Here is a 17,592-nt window from a genome sequence, read left to right on the forward strand (position 1 = left end):
AAGGTATTGAAAGGAAGGTGAGTGCCGGGAGCAGGGTAAACGGTGCACTAAAATCTACTTTGGCAAACAAATGTTTATCGCAGGAGGCTAAACTAGCAGTTCACAACGGAGTTCCAGTGCCAACTCTAATGTATGGGAGCGAAGTATGGAATTGGAAAAACGATGATGAAAGTAGGTTGAATGCTGTTGAAATGCGATCCCTCAGGCGAATGTGTGGTAAAACGATGTATGATAGGTGCACAAATGTCGAGATCCGGAAGTGTGTAAGGCTGAGACGAAAGAACGGCTAAAAGGATCTACGATGCGAATGTTGATGAATGCAGAAAACGAGGAAGACCGAAAAAGACATGGCACGATCAAGTCCATCAAATACTTAAAGATGATAAAGAGATGTGATAAAGGTTTCAGCTCTCTTACTTCACAAAAGTCAACAGATGGAAGAGTTGAGGAAATGTGGATGTTCAAACATGGGCAGAATGGTGAATGTTACACTGTGTGTAAAGTGGCCACTTAAACCAGCCAATGACAGGTCATAAGCCCTGTATATGCCTAGACTTCCATATTCTCTTCTCAAAAATGTTTTCCCTCTCTGTTGAAATAAATTTAAATATGAACAACTCCCTAGGGAGGAAATCTGCAAGCATTTGGACATAATCAAACATTGATGAAATTAACAATTTATAAAATAACGCATTATTCCCAAGTACACGTAAAAACCCAAAAAAACCCTAAATCAAATTTCTCCAGACTAATACGCTATTTAGTAAATAAAAATGCATATGTCTAATGAATTAATGGTGAATTGTTTTAAAGCGGCTTCGAAAGTTTTAAATTCGACAAATTGAACAGAAGGGACAAACAATTCTAAGACCATGCTGAATTTATAAATACACGATTTTGAAGCTTAAAAATTGTACTTTAATGTACTTTCTGTCGGCCTCGTGGTGTAATGGTCAGCGCATTTGTCTACCATGCAAGAGGTCTCGCGTCCGATTCCCGACATGGTTCATATGAAATATTATTTCGAAAGGTGTTTTTAAACTAGAATATTTCATAGTCCCTAGACTGGTGCCTGAAGCGTAAGACTGATCACCTTTTTCATGTAACAAAAATGATCGAGATACGCCGCGATTGGTGTACCAATGCAGTGCCCTATGCATCATTAGGTGCGGAAAGGGAATGATGATGATGATGATATACTTTTTACCCGATTTGGGTATTTTTTTTTCGATCATGTTCTATAAGCATGGGTGCATTACTTTTCAGCCTACACACGTAGAATTGTTGATATGAAATAGCGCGGCCTGTGTTTGTGGCATACGATTTTTAGGGACACTAAAATGTATACGATTCAAATCAAGGACGTCCAACCAGCCATTAAAAATTTTACATAGAATCATCAAATCACGAATTGGACGTAATTGTGCAGAAAGCAGTCCACAATTTTGAAAAAATTAGATACTGATGTTATCGGGTGCAGTAAGATCATTTCTATGTCCTGCTAAAAACAGCCAGACCGCTTTCATACAAAAAATTGTTTTAATCACCTTCTGAAAATGGTGTCTATCACACAGCACTAGAAAAATCTTAACGGATGAAAAAAATATTAAAACTGGTCAAACACATAATTAGATTCTTGTTTTTAATATTAAAAAAAACTAAAATATTCATTGTTTATCATTTGTTAAAATCTAAAACGTTCCAACTGTTGTGGAGATTTGTTTATTCACTCATTTCACAAAGGCGCTATTATCTCAGTTTTACTTTTCTATGGCTGGCTGTTTTCTGCATAACTACGTTCAGTTTTCCTTCTATGAGAGAACGTATCTTGATTTCTTTTTTTTGCCTAGGTAAAATATTTCAATATTGGTTAGTCAGTCTTACTAAGAAAAAGAAAAGACACGATCGAAACATAATGATTCACTGCATATCACATAATTATCAAACCACAAAAAGGACTTATACAACAGCGTCCAGTTTATCAATAATGTTTTACTATTTGCGTATCCGGAACAGTTTATCGCGGTCAAATTTTAACAGATTTTCTCACTTACTTCATCGTGTTGTTATCATTATGGATTACATACCACCATTTTCATTACATACATACAATACTGATTTAATTTTGAATTTAAATTCAAGTAAAAGTTTTTAGAAAAACAATTTATGTTGTTATCACATGCTACGGATTTGTTTAAATAATTAAGAGACAAAGTGAGAGTTAAGTTTTTTTCGAAACATTTACTCACTTTCCTTTGAGAGTGAAGCAATGCCTCAAAACTTTTTTCGCACTTCTGCTTCGAGAGCATTCCATGCTATAGGGCCTGGGCCGCAATTACAAAAGCTATCTTCATCGGTACATACTGGTATATTTAACTTTTGTACTATCTCCATCTACCTCGGAATGGCAAATTTCTAATTACCGACATGTTGCATTCTATGTACCACCTAGGTTAAGCAGAGCATTTACAATATTTTATTGCCGTAATTCTCGAACGGTAGCTCAATATAACTCACCTATTTTTAGATTACAGAATACCGGGAATGAATATGTATCATATTTTGATATATTTAGTTTATCTCTGCCTAACTTAAAAAAGAAAGTAACCAACATATTTTAATAAAAAAGAGCAAATCAATTTCAGGAGATTGGGTTAGAAAAGTTGTAATTTGATTGATTAATGTATTTTGTTTTTGTATAATTACTTAAAAATATGTATGTATTTTAAGTAATTTTATATATGTAAAGTACGAGTATATTAATATTTCATACTCGATTTTTTATATTTTTTATTTTTTAAGCACTCTTTAAACCACAACTATGTAAATGGCAGAAATGCCGTACATAAATAAATATTTAAATAAATTTGCAAAACCATCAAATATTTAAATAAATCGCAATTAATGGGAAAAATTCAGTCTTGAACGTGTTTTTTTTATGACGTTTGTCAATTCCAAAGTTGGTTTCGTTAACTGTTCGTAAGTCTGTATCTCTCGAGGTATTACAAAGCCGACTCTATCGCTCGACACGTGCTTTCAGAGAGAAAGGAAAAAATATAAAAATAATTATTTTTATTTTTTATAATGGCAATATTTTTACCTTATCTCAAAGATCATTTGATCTTACGCAGGTCTTCTTATTAACACAAGTTTTAAAACTGAACATTATCTTCGCATCTAGCCTGTCGCTTTCAAAACTGACAGTTATATCAAAATTCATTTGGCCTTCAAAATTTACTTATGTCTCTTTTGTATCTTAAATAAGTTTTAAAGAAAAAATGTGGCCAGCTCAGAACGATTATAACTTTAAATAAATCATAATTAAAGCTAACGTTACTCGGTAGATGAAAAATTTAAGCACTTATAATGCGTGGATATGGGTACCGAAGAAAACTTAAATATAAAGGATCAGTAGTGTATGTTTGGGGTTCAAACTGTCAGTAGGGTAGAATATAGTCACATTTTGCTGAAGAGTGTAATTCTACAAAATACTGGGAATGCCCAGTTGTATTCCACCGGCAAAACTACTGACTAGTCCAACTCGTTAGCGTCCACGTCGCAAAACCTGGGCAATGGAATCACATTCATAACGGTGTAATCACAGCAGATAACAAGAGGATGAAAGGCGAGTTTCTGGCGCCTCAAAACCAAAACCAACCAGCTAAGGGAAGAAACCCCCGACTGAAAAATCCATCAGAAAAGGCAACGGGAAACCACTCTGGTCATCTTTTCCCAGGAATTCAACTTCTGAGGACCTCAGAAATTGAGACTTTAACTATATGCATTTAACCTAGCTGGACCGAAGGGGGATTTGAATCCCCCATAGACCGATTTTAATTCGATAACTTAAGTATTATTAAAGCTATTTGCCGTATATTTTTTGTAATCGAGAAATTAATAAAAAGAAGCATTTTTCTGTTTTTAAATTTTGAAATGGATGTTTTTTTATTTTATTTAATATTAAAACAAAAAAAGACGTAAGTAATACAAGGGTCAATATAACTTTATGTACATAAGCATTCGTCGAACTAACAAAAATGAATAAAATACATGAATGAGTAAAATATGTGTACGCGAAAATATGAATAAATTATTGCACAGTCATAAACACTTCCAACGTTTTATTCTCCTGAAGCCATAAACAAAAAGGCGCTGGGGTCGTTTGGTCCCCCCGTTTGGATCATGTGTAGTTTTTGGATGCTTAGTGAGGGAAAGGTTATGTATGAAAATAACATGTTGATTTGTTATACGTCGGTGGGTTATGCAATACATTTATGTTTTTAGGGAGTAGATCAAAGATGGAGCTGTATAGTTGGGAAGGAAGGGGTCTTAGAGAGAAAAAAAGCTACTTTACTAAAAAAGGTTTTAAAATTGATTTTAAAAACCGCACCCGATTTTTGTATGGAATTCCTATCGGTTCGGACCGTTCGGACTGCGATGTATAGCGGAAATAACCGAACTATTCGTGGCGAGCCCAAACAAGTTAGTCAGCAGAATAGAATGATTGTGTCAACCAGTGGCGGTCCGTGGAACCATAAATAGGTTTACCTAGAAAGCATTACTTTTTATCACAAACGTATGTGTATACTGTAATAACAAAGATTACGGGATACAAGGTATAATGTGACAATCACTTTATCTTTTGCGAAATGTACTCGACAAATTGATAAGATATATTCATCATCTGAATTCAAAACTTGTTGGTTTTTGTTTTTGTACCAGTTGAACATTTCTCACGCGTAATATCAATGAACTATAAACTTGTGTTTAATTTTTTTCGAATTTCAATTTCAGATTTATTCAACTAAATCTAAAGTAAAAGAAATTAATTATATTTCACACCCAGCTTGTTCGGAGGCTGGGCGCGCACACAAATTCACAAAAATTAAATATGAAATAATTTGATAATTCATAACCTTTACATATAATGGAATCAAGATAACCAAACGCGTTCTAGCTACACAAAGCACGTGGACGAGCGGATTTTTTCTAGCACAAAAATTATTACAATCAATTTACAAAAGCAAACACTGAGTAGAGTAAAACAGAATCGAGGTGTGGTTTCGTGGCTAGCGTCGTAGACTAAAGGAAACAAGGTCCGAGGTTCGCACCTAAGTAATTAAGAACTCAACAATATTTTGAGTATGTCTAAATGCTTGCAGACTGGCTGGATTTTCTCCCTAGGGAGTTGTTCATATTTGAATTTGTTGCAAAAGAGAGGGAAAAAAAATTGAGAAGGAAATATGGGAGTCTAGGCATGTAGAGTGAACAAATGTGGATGTTGAAACAAAGACAGGTTATTAGGCCTGTAAATACCTAGACTCCCATATTCCTCCTCAAAAATGTTTTCTTTCTCTGTTGCAACGAATTTAAATATGAACAACTCCCCAGGGAGAAAATCCAGCAAGTCTGCAAGCATTTAGACATACTCAAAACATTGTTCAATCAACTACCTAGTAAAAAAAAAAGTAAACAAAATTGTAAAATTGTTTTCAGGCGTTGCCTAGTAGGTGAATTGGTTCAGCCGGATGAATCTCACCCGCATGATACAGGTTTCAGCTCTTTTACTTCACAAAAGTCAACAGATGGAAGAGTTGAGGAAATGTGAATGTTCAAACATAGACATAATGGTAAATGTTACACAGTATGTAAATTGGTCACTCAAACCAGCCAATGACAGATCATAAGCTCTGTACATGCCTAGACTCCCATACCCCCTTCTCAAAAATATTTTCCCTCTCTGTCGCAACAAATTTAAATTTCAAACTCGTTCAAAATGCTTCCATAGTAAATCGTTGGAAAGCGAATATTGTTTTTTTAATTAAATTAAAATTAAAAATGATTGGGTTGTGGTCCTGTGGCTAGTGTCTCGGACTCACGGACCAAAGGTCCGTGGTTCGAATCACATTCTATCCCAACTCAATTCCATTTTCTAATAGTGAGTTATTCACAACTCGTTGAAAATGGCCCTCAAAATTAAATATTTGGGTAAATCATAAGAACGCAAATATTTGTTTTTTCTTAAAAAAATAAAAAAATAATAATAAATATGTTATGTAAATAAAAACATTATTGATTCTTTCTTTTATATTGAAAACTACCCACTTATTTAAAAATTAGCTGCCCCTGGGTTTCTTGCCAAAGTTAAAAAACATTAATAATGCGTTGTTGTGTCTTAGTACCGTTTAAGAGTTCGCCAACAGTTGTCGTTGTGAAAAATCAGTGCGTTTGAATCTGTGCAAATCCGAAAATTAAAGTTTTTAATTATTCGTTTAATCGATTTTATGTATACTAATTAAGTGTGTGTATTGAAAAATCACCGTGAAATATTTTAAAGGTAATTAAACGAATTTGCAGAATACAGTTCAGTGTGTGAAATAGATCCATAGGACGAGCGTTTTGACTCTACGCTCAGTAGCTTAATCACAAATAACTACCGACGTGCTTAAAAACATGTTAAGCATATGAGCGATCACAATGAACAATAATGAACATGCTTAAGTTATCGCAGTCATGAGTCAACGCGTGTGTAATCTCTAAGTCAACGCTCGTATCGGTTTGTTTCCCTTGTAAATAAAAACAGTTCACTAGCGAAAAATCGACGTTTATCATAAAAAATAATACAATATATTGCATCTGCAAAAAAGTAAGGAGTAGGTATCTAATACAAAAAATTAAAATTAAACATTAATTAGTATGGCGACTGCTTTTCTTGACATTTGGCTTGCCAACCGCCAGGTAAATGCAATAAATAGCATGATAAATAATAAATAACTCAAGTAAAATAGCAGTTTTTTTAATATTTTCCAAATTAACACCGATGAAATTCAAATATGTGATTGCGCAGCAGGATTATACGTCACGAAACGTAAATATTTTGACATTTAATATTAGGTGTTCGCGGATGTTGCATTGTGATCGCGAATACGATAAACAACCATGTTGATAAATTATTATCTAGACTCTTATTAGCACGTCGGTAGTTATTTGTGATTGGGATACAGGTAAAAATCCTAAAAAAAGGCGTTCGAGTGGAGATATGTCGGCCTTGTAGTGTTATAGCATTTGCCTTCGATATGTAACGTCCCGGGTTCAATTATTGCAGGATCGTCATTAATATTTTTTTCAGTGGTGTTTAACAATGATTTATTTTACTGTCTCTCTAGCTTGTGAAGCGTTGGCTGATCACCTTTTATTAAGGTGATCAAGATACGCTGCTTTCGGTGTTTTAGTGTAGTGCCCAATGCATCACTGGACACGTATAGAGTATGATGATTGTGACATTAAATTCTAAAGACATGTGTCTCCTTGCGTGGCATGTGACAATATTCATTTCGTCACAATATTATTTTATTGTTTTTTTTGTGAACGGCACCCAATCGTTAATGATATTTACTTTTTGAATAAAGAAACCTGCCGTCATCATCAACATATCACCAATCCGCATCTGATGGTGCATAGAGCACTGCCTTAGAACGCCAAATGCAGCGTATTTTGATCATATATTACTTGGAGATACCTAAGGTGATCAGTATAACGGTGCAAGGATAGTAAAATATCAATGCGTAAATATCTTTTAAAAAATCCGTCTTATTGACCTATAAATTTTCCTATATTTTGCCAATTTTGTAACTATCTTATTTCTAATCATTCACTTTTCTTGTTTTTTTTTTTTGTTTATTTTTCCAAACATATATTATTTACATAGAAATATAATAACAAAAATACACTTTAGAAAAATACATCTTAAAATAAAACTATAACATGAATTGGAAAAAATCCCACAAAGACTACAGCGTCTGAGCGTGGGCCATTCCTTTTTTAATTATTTAAAAGTTAATAGCAAATTTATATGGTATGACATGAACATGAAAAAAAAGAAAATAAAATGAAAAGAAAAACTAAATTAACATATTACGAAAACATGATTTATTTGCAGAATGCATTTATTTTTTATTTTAATTATTTTTTAAATAATGTGTCTATCTGTTCCTTCCATGCTGATCCAAGACCTCAAACCTATTTTTAAATGTACAAGTGATTTGATGTTTTGTAGTTCCTTGGTAAAAAAATTGAAGCATCTTGGACCAACATGTGAGGAGGGCCTCGGTGCAAAGTGGCCTAAGATGTGGTTTAAGATGAAAAAAAAAACAAATAAAATAAAAAAAACTAGCTAACGACAGCTCATAAGCATTGTAGATACCTAGACTTCTATATTACCTTCTTTAAAATATTCTTCATCTCAATTGTAACATGTAAATTTAGATCCTACATTACGAATGGGTGAAACAATCCGTAAAGAAATACTGACTATAATTGTTGAAAAAATAAATAAATTCCTTCCTCAAAAATATTTTTCTTCTGTACAGCAATAAATTTCAACCAGAATGATAATGTTATTTATAAGTAGTAGTGACTAATATTTGATTTGACCTTCATTCGTCCGAGGGCATTAACCTGACATACTTGATAGATTCAAATAACTTGAAAAAACAAAGTTGTTACGTCACATTTTTTGTCTCTTCTTTAGTCAACCTACCTACATTAATTGCAACGTGTCGGTGACACATTAAAAAAAAGGTCAATGACATTAGGTGAATTGCGAATTTACTAAGAATCAACCTGCATAAAATGAGGATCAACATTACAAACAACCATAATCAAAATATATATTAATCATTAACAGAGACGGAGAGCCTTTTAAAAAAGGTAATATGAAAGTCTTGGCATTTACAGGTTTTGCCACCTTGGCTGGTTTGTGTCCACGTTGTAACATTCACCATTTTACCTCTGTTTCATATTTTGTTTTCTAAAAAAGGCTACATTTTTCTAAAGTCGAACATGCGTGGCATATCATCTAAAATCATGAAATGACGCAAATTTTGAATTTATTTATCACATCTAATTTAAAAACAACAGAATGTCTTTTTTTTTTTAATCTTGACCGAAATATATTTGAATTAAAAAATAATAACTCTTTTAAATTGAATAAATATAACAAATTTGTTTTTCATGAATATTTTTTTATACCGACCGATTAAACGTTTTTTTTAAAAATAAAATAAAACAGCTGGGAAATCTTAAAAATTAAAAAAGAGATTCATAACAAGACAAAAAAAAATATTGATCAAAATAACAATATAGATTTAATTTTAACAACGTGACATAAAGATTTAAATTACTAGCCGCACATGTATCGATTTTTTTAATTTTTTTTTATTTATTTTATTATTTTTTCACGCCCATAAGGCTTTTACATACATGAAAGTTATATAAAATATGAGCATATAGATAACATTAAATTTATAAAATACAATATACAGCAACAAAAGATAGAACAGTGTTTAGAATTAAAATTGGTATAAAAAAAGAAGATGAGTATATAAACAACGTAAATAAAAAAAAATACTATATAAAGAAATAAAAGATAGGAACAGTGTTAAGAAGTATAGTTGGTTAAAAAATAAAAATAAAAAGATGAGTGTATTAACAACATAAATTTATAAAAAATACAATATAAAGTAATAAAATATAGAACTGTGTTTAGAAGTTAAGTTGGTTTTCAAAAATTTAAAAAAATTTAAATAATATAAATATATTTATATATATATATATATATATTTTTTATATAAGCTAAAAAAGTGCAGTTAAAGGTTTAAATCAGCTAGGTACATAATGTTATAAAATACAATATGAACAGAATATTAAGTTCTATTTGATATGGAACATATACATTGATATTTAAAATTTACAAGACTCACGTTAAAGACATCGATGTTGTTAGCATATTGGTTCGCGAGTACATGCATCCGCATTACTGGCGAATCCGCGCTGTAATTGGTCGATGATGGACCGCAGTAGAACAGAGTATTACATCGGGTAACTCGACCAGGCACTCGCACATTAATCAAATTTATAAGTTCACAACAATCGAACATCGATATTATTATTTTAAACAAAAAAAGCCAGTCATTTAATTTTCGTCTGTTTTCTAATGTTTGGATGATTAAATAATCATTTAAGTATGTGTAGTTTATGTATTCAATCGGTATACTTAATTTATAATTGATAAAACACAAAAATTTATGCTGAACTCTTTCGATGTCCTTAACATGAACCCTGTAATACGGTGACCATATAACTGAGTTATACTCGAGTTGACTTCGCACTAGGGCAATATACAATGTTTTCATTGTGTTTATAGACTCAAAATCCCGTATCGTTCGCAGCAAAAATATTAAGTAATCACTGTTAAAACAAAACAGTATAGAATTCATTACTGAAGGCTGTAGTCTGGTAAAACGCACGCAAAATTAGGAAATCATACGATTTTCCCATTCCAAAACGAAAGTTTTTTTTTAATTGCGCAGTAACAAAAAGAAAAAAAAACATAATTTAGATATAAACAATATATTTTAAAGGTATTTCTGTTAAAAAATATAAGTAAAAGTGTTATTTATTTATTTATTTATTAACGGAAATTGTCCATGTATACAATTTATAAGGTTTAAATATTACAATAAAAGAATAGTTTAAAACATTAAAAAAAAGAAAGAAGCATTGACAAACATAAGGGACATCGAGACAAGATCTGGACTATTTATTTAGTGCTCGTTTAAATCGTTGTAAACTTAAACCAAAAAAGTCCAGATCTTGTCTTGAGTTAACAATACGACAAAGGAGATTTTCATTGGAGAATTTAGGCCATAGTTTGTTCTATGCTGATCGATGAATAGTACTTCATTGTTTCTCAATCTACGAGTCGGAATATTGAATTTTACTTGTCTCAGTAATGATGGAACATTGATTATACCATTTAGTATGCCGAATATGGAGTCAATATTAGTTCTACGTTTTTGTAGACTAGAAATATTACGTAACGTTATGTAACTAAAATATAATTACTTTTAGACCGGCAGATTACGCCATTTCAAATTTATACTAAACTTAGGTATCTGGGATCTCAAAAAAGACTAAGTTTTAAAATGAAATTTGCTAAAGTTATTTAAAGTTAATAAATTGAACATGAAAGTGGCCGAAGAAAAAAATTATTTTTTTGTTTTTGATAAGAAATACAAGCACGTTAAATCACATTTCTGGGTAAAATTATGCCTTCGGTAATATTTAAAAAATATATATTTATTGAAATATTTTAATTGAAACTTTTGAAGATGGAATTGTATTTTTTTTAAATATTTATTCTGGTTGTAATATTCTATTTATAATAATTCCTTATTAATGTTTTTATGACCTTCATACCTGCCTTTATTGGTACCGGTTTTAAAAATTTCATTTTTAAAGGAAGTTAAAGATATGTTATCAATATGAATACAATTTAATTTATGATTACACATATTGCAGGTTCTATTTACAAATGAATTTTGAAAAGATTAGTGGAACATTCAGAAATTTTAAATAGATATTGGTTTCTGGTTTGTGTTACTGGGACTCTAAAATTAATAAATGATAGAATCTTAGGGCAATCTATGTTTTAATTTAGAGTTTTATACATAAAAATGCATTAACACTTAAGGTACCAGTTTAGGGACTATAAAATATTTTGGTGAGGAAGCACCCTATTAAATGTCTTTACTCAACCGTATCTCTTCGGATATTGACATCTTTCATATTAGTGAAAAAAAGTTCAGAGAGAATTGCATGCTTTCTCTATACTTGCTGGGTATTTTTTATTTTTACCATTTTTGTATATTTAAATTTTAGTGTTCATTTTTTCGTTTTATGTATGCATTGATTTTTTTTGTTATGTACATAAACGTTTTTAAAATAAATAAATTGAAATAAAATAAAATAAATAAATATTTCATACCATGTCGGGATCGAACCCAAGACCTCTTGCATGGTAGGCAAACGCGCTGACTATTACACCACGAGGCTGACATATATTTTTTGATGTAGTTAAATGCTCAATATATTTAAATTGTGATGTCAATGATCAAATGCAAAGACTTCTACATTATAAGTCACTATTTAAATAGATTTACGTATTTATTTATATAAAATATGATCATGTTTTAAAAATTCTAATTGTCTTGATAATACAATTTCGCTTAAGTTTTTAATTACATTTTGTTTATTTTTAGGAAGTATCGTGATGGAAAAAATCGAAATAATGCTTGGTCTCCGACCAAGAATCAATTTGGAGTACATGCAGAAGGCTGCTTTGCCGTTTATAGCCCCAGTGTATGTAAAAGGATCTTCAGTTGCTCCTGATTCTCCTGCAGCACCGAGAGGAGAGGCAGATAACGATAACTCCTCAAATCCTTCCAACCCCCCGAGTACACCAAACCCCATCACTCTACCACCAAACAATGACAGCTCTGGATAGCAACGAAGACTCGTCAAATTGAAAACAAAAAAAAACAGTTGTCATGAAATTAAAAAACACAAGACAACCAGACGATTAGACAATGAAATTGTCTAACAAATAACAGTTATGACAGTGAATTCAACAATGATTTAAATGAAAATGACCGCTAAAATATATGACACCTAGAAAATTTTGGTCAAGATCCGCTGTTTTTAAAAGACGTTCTTTTTAAGACTCAGGGTGCAAAGAGCATGCTTCCTTTGTTTGATCTGATGGTGATTTTATTGTTTTCAAAAATACATTAAAACACAAATTAGCGAAGTTGAATCTGTCAAATATTATATAAATAAAATTTGTATTAAATCATCTGATTCATGGAGATTTCACAATAATCAACATTGAACATTGGAAGTGAATAGTTAATACTTATTTATGTAATTTTTATAGTTATTTTGACCAACTATTGATAATTTATGAATAAAAATAGCGTTTGAACATAATCTTCGCCTGGTTTGATGGCATTTACGCAATATACGTGTGGATTTTGGACCTCCGTTTTTCTGAGTGCCTCGTATGATTTGATAATTATAATTACATCTATAAAATAATATTGGGGATCCTCGCCATCTTCAATGTACATATTATCTTCTTCAGTGTGTCTCTATCTACCACACAAAAGTTCCCCGTATTTAAGAATACTATTTTTATTTAGATGCAGTACTGTTGATCCTATGATCAAAACGTCGTCTTCCTTTGGATTTAGGGTTAAAGATCCTCCAGCGGTCTGTTGATAATGTCCGTCCTTAACATTAAAATAATTGTCCCTGGAATCTGGAATAACTACACTGTCACTAGTTCCCGTGGGATTGTTTTTTTTAATTGTATTTATCATAAAACTTAATTTTTCCCATTTCAATGATTTTATTTTGTATCTGATCAAAAAAAATTACATAATTATTGAATTGAACTCTTTGTTTTATTGTTTAACTGGTTTAATTTATTTTTTGAAATTTACGAAACATACAAAAAAATGTATTGAAATATGTATTATTTTTTTTTAATATAAGACCATGATGTTTACTATTATAAGTTTAAGCTTTTTCATGTAAACATTTTTTTTAATGCTACGTGACCGTAACATAACTACCAAACTTTTTAACATTAATATTTTTCTGCCTTTAAGAAAAATTAAGAGTGTGACTTAATTTTATTTACAAAAATGTATTATTAAAATAATCGTAACGTAAAAGTCGTAAACGACTTTATCTAAAAATAATCTTCTCTTTTTATTTTATTTTTGTAATACCTACGTTACTTAAATTTTTCATAATTGGCGAAAATAATAATTATTTATTTTTATATATTCGTTGTTCAAAGTTTGATTTTGTAAGAATCTTATCGGATTTTTTTTTACTGCCTTCATAATTTTGTTTTATCAAATGCAACGAATGAATACTTATCATTCCACTATCTGCTCGTGATAATTTTATGTTATAACTGTCGATGATGCAATGATTTACCTTGTTACAATACATCTTGTTACATTTATAAAACTTGATTTAAGAAATAAAGAAATTGCCCACTCGGCGAACATTTAAATAAGTAAAAGTACTGGTACAATAGTAACTTATATATGTAAGAAAAAAAAAATGATGTAAAAGTATTGATAATTTTAAATTGCTGAATTTTTATTCAAAAAACTCTAGCAGTGTATTTTTACTCATATTACCAAATTTATTACGAAATTTCACTATTGGGAAAATGTATTTAAATACGAAAAAATATCTTAATATCTTTTTTTTTATATTTGTCAATTTTTGAGTTATTCTTTTTCTTTCACAACTCAATTCGAGTCCTCAAAGTGTGTTTTAAAAATCTACAGTCAATCCAAATCTTCAATAGTTTTTTTACGTATGCTTATGTTATCATTAAGTTTTCAAATGAAATATTTATTATAATAATTTGCGTATCAACCACAAAAGAGTGGTATTTTTATTTGGTTCACTGAAAAGACTGTACCCTAACTATTTATAAAGCGTTATGTTTTCAAAATATTTGTAAAATGTAAAAATAAATATAAGATTTTGGCATCGATCTGTTTTATTATTTTTTTAATTCTCTCATTTTTTTTATTTTTCTCATGATTACTGCTGTTAGAAATCTGACGCAGTATAATCAAATGTTTCCAGACAACGTCTGTCAAAAATTCCTAAATAAAGAAATCTAGTGGAAATAAGTCCACCTCGTTGTATAGTTGTTGGCCTTCGCTGTTGTTTTGTTTTCTTCATGTTTTGTTTTATATTCTTAACATGTATTGCTGTGAATATCCCCAATAAACATGGTTGAAAAAATAGTTTAAAAAAACAACACTTTAAATCAATACTTTACGTCAAATCCTCTAAACACTATACTATGAGACGGACTTTTTACCACTCGATTTTCTTTTTCAGGACTTTTACCTGAGAGAAGCAATCAAGATGAAAACAGTCATCCAGGGTTCTGGTTCACTTTCACATACAGAACTATATCCTTCATTTGCCTGGACCCGGACAATCAAATTAAAACACAAATAATAATATGTTTATAAGGGTACTATTTTCAGATTTACAAAAAAAACAACGAATCAAAATCCCCCTTCAAGCTCTAGCGCTCAGTTTTTTTGGAGAACCGCAGTAGAAACTGTGTAATTTAAAATATGCTTCCAACATTTTTAGTAATAAAAATGGAACTTACTGATACTTTTTTTTCTAAATTATATTAACACTTTGTATCTCGGAGCCGTGTAAACACGTGATTATATAACCACGCGTTGTGTCCCGGTCCCGTGTTTTCACGCAGTTTACCAGCGGTCTAAAAAAGTGCATTTTATTGACATCTACTGACTTTTATTAGTACTTTTTTTCACGTGAAAACACGGGACCGGGACACAATGCTTGGTTATCATATATCATCACGTGTTTACACGGCTGCGGGATACAAAGCACAAAAAAGTAGTGAGGCCCTGTATATATGCGAACATTGCTATGTGGCTCTCCATAAAGGCCAATGTTAGCAATCTTTCATACAAAAATGACTCATCAAATTGTTTTAAATAAAAATGAGAAGTTTCAATCGATTCGATTGTGATTTTTCATAATTATGACACTTTAAAAAACCCTTCACAAAGCATGAAATTTCACAAAAATGGGCCGGGCACAGGGTAAATTCTATGTGTATTTGGCTGGTACTCAAAGTGTTAAATAATAACATAAATAAATCCCTGACGAAACATCCTTATTAAATTATCCAAAAATGTGTCTACCAAAATAATAAATTTGGCTACTGTAGTTTTGTGGTTTTGTTTGCTGAACATTTTTGCGGAACAAATTATAATCATTTTCATAAAAGGGTTTATTATCAGACATTCGTCATTTCCTTTATCATATCAAAAACTACTTTATCAACACATTACGTCAGCGATGAATTTTATTCAAAATACCATTTGTATTTCGGCTAAACTTAACGTTGAAACGTCAATAAAAATATGTGGTGTGTTCAGACAATAACGGTATTTTTTTTATTTCCTGAATTTGGAGAGTACAATTGTATTTTTTTTTATGTTGGTATACAGTAGCTGTGAGCAACTCGACAAACTTGAACGGCTTCAGAATACATGCATAAGGTACATTTTTAGTCTTAGGAAATATGACCACATTTCTGATTATCGTAGGCAACTGAAATGGCTCAAAATTAGCCAGCGGAGATACTGTCACTCCTTCTCACTTCTGTTCAATGTACTTCTTAGTCCTAACGCTCATATATACCTGCGTGAAAAACATCAACTCGTATCAGTTCATAGTATACCTCTTCGTTCTAATTCTCAAAGCACTCTCTTAATACCCATCTCCATTTCTTCTTTCTTCTCTAACTCGTATAGTGTCCATGCGGCTTGACTGTGGAATCATCTCCCATCCACCATCAAAGATGTTACTACATTATTTCTGCTGTTTAAATCACGTCTGAAGAAACATCTCCTTTCTCTTCCTTAATCTCTCCTCTTTTCCTCTTCCCTCTTTTTTTCATTTTTCCCATTGAGTGATAGTTTTAATTTAAGGTAATTTATAAACAAATATGTTAATTTCTAATTTTATATATCTTGACTGCTCTGAAATCTACTTTTGCAAACAAATGTTTATCGCAGGAGGCTAAACTAGCAGTTCACAACGGAGTTCTAGTGCCAACTCTGATGTATGGGAGCATTGGAAAAATGATAATGAAAGTAGGTTGCACGCTGTCGAAATGCGATCCCTCAGGCAAATGTGTGGTAAAATGATGTATGATAGGTGCACAAATGTCGAGATCCGTGAAGTGTGTAAGGCTGAGACATGTATTATCGACAAAAGCGGTACTGCGTTGGTTTGGACATTAGAGCGAATGGACAGCGAAAGAACGGCTAAAAGGATCTACGATGCAAATGTTGATGGATGCAGACAACGAGGAAAACCGAGAACGACATGGCACGATCAAGTCCATCAAATACTTGAAGATGGACATGTCAAAAGTAGGAATAATCGGCGTGCGTGCATGAGAAGATGTATGAATGTAGAGGAAGCGAGGTCTGTATGCCAAGAAAGAGTATTATGGCATTCTATTCTCTCTGCCTACCCCTACGGGGAAACCACGTGATGGTTTGTTTTGTTGTTTGTTTTTTTATTTATATATCTTCAGCTTTTTAACATTTATTTTCTATTGAATAGGTTTTGTTACTTGAATTTTAAAAATATAACTTTTATTTTATTGATTGGTTGGAAGAAATTGCCATTTGGCAATAAGCCCTCCAATGTACAAATAACTTTATGTACAAGACATTAAAAAATTAAAAAATATATGCCCCTGAAGTATGCTAAAACTTTTAGCTATATTCATAGTTTAATACGTTGTCAATTGCAGCCAACCACGTCTAACCTTAGTGGCATTTGAAGGAACTTACTAATCATTCAATGAGTAAATTCCTTTAAATATTTTCATCTATAGTTTAATAGTATAGTTTTGTAGTCAGCATGGACATAATACGAGAATATCAGAAAAATATCATATACAACTTTCTAAAACAAGACAAAGACAATTGAGACTAATTAACCAGCAGAGACTGAAATTATACAATAAACTACCAGACAAAACTAAACAAAAGACTCAGACAAACTTTTCAAAGATGCAAAAAATATTATTTTAAACAACAAAGTATGAATAAAAAATGTTTATATTATTTTTGCAAAATGAACGTT

This window comes from Micrasema longulum, unplaced genomic scaffold, assembly GCF_059751315.1.
Source record: "Micrasema longulum isolate JH-2025_06_02 unplaced genomic scaffold, ASM5975131v1 h1tg000537l, whole genome shotgun sequence".
NCBI lineage: Eukaryota > Metazoa > Arthropoda > Insecta > Trichoptera > Brachycentridae > Micrasema > Micrasema longulum.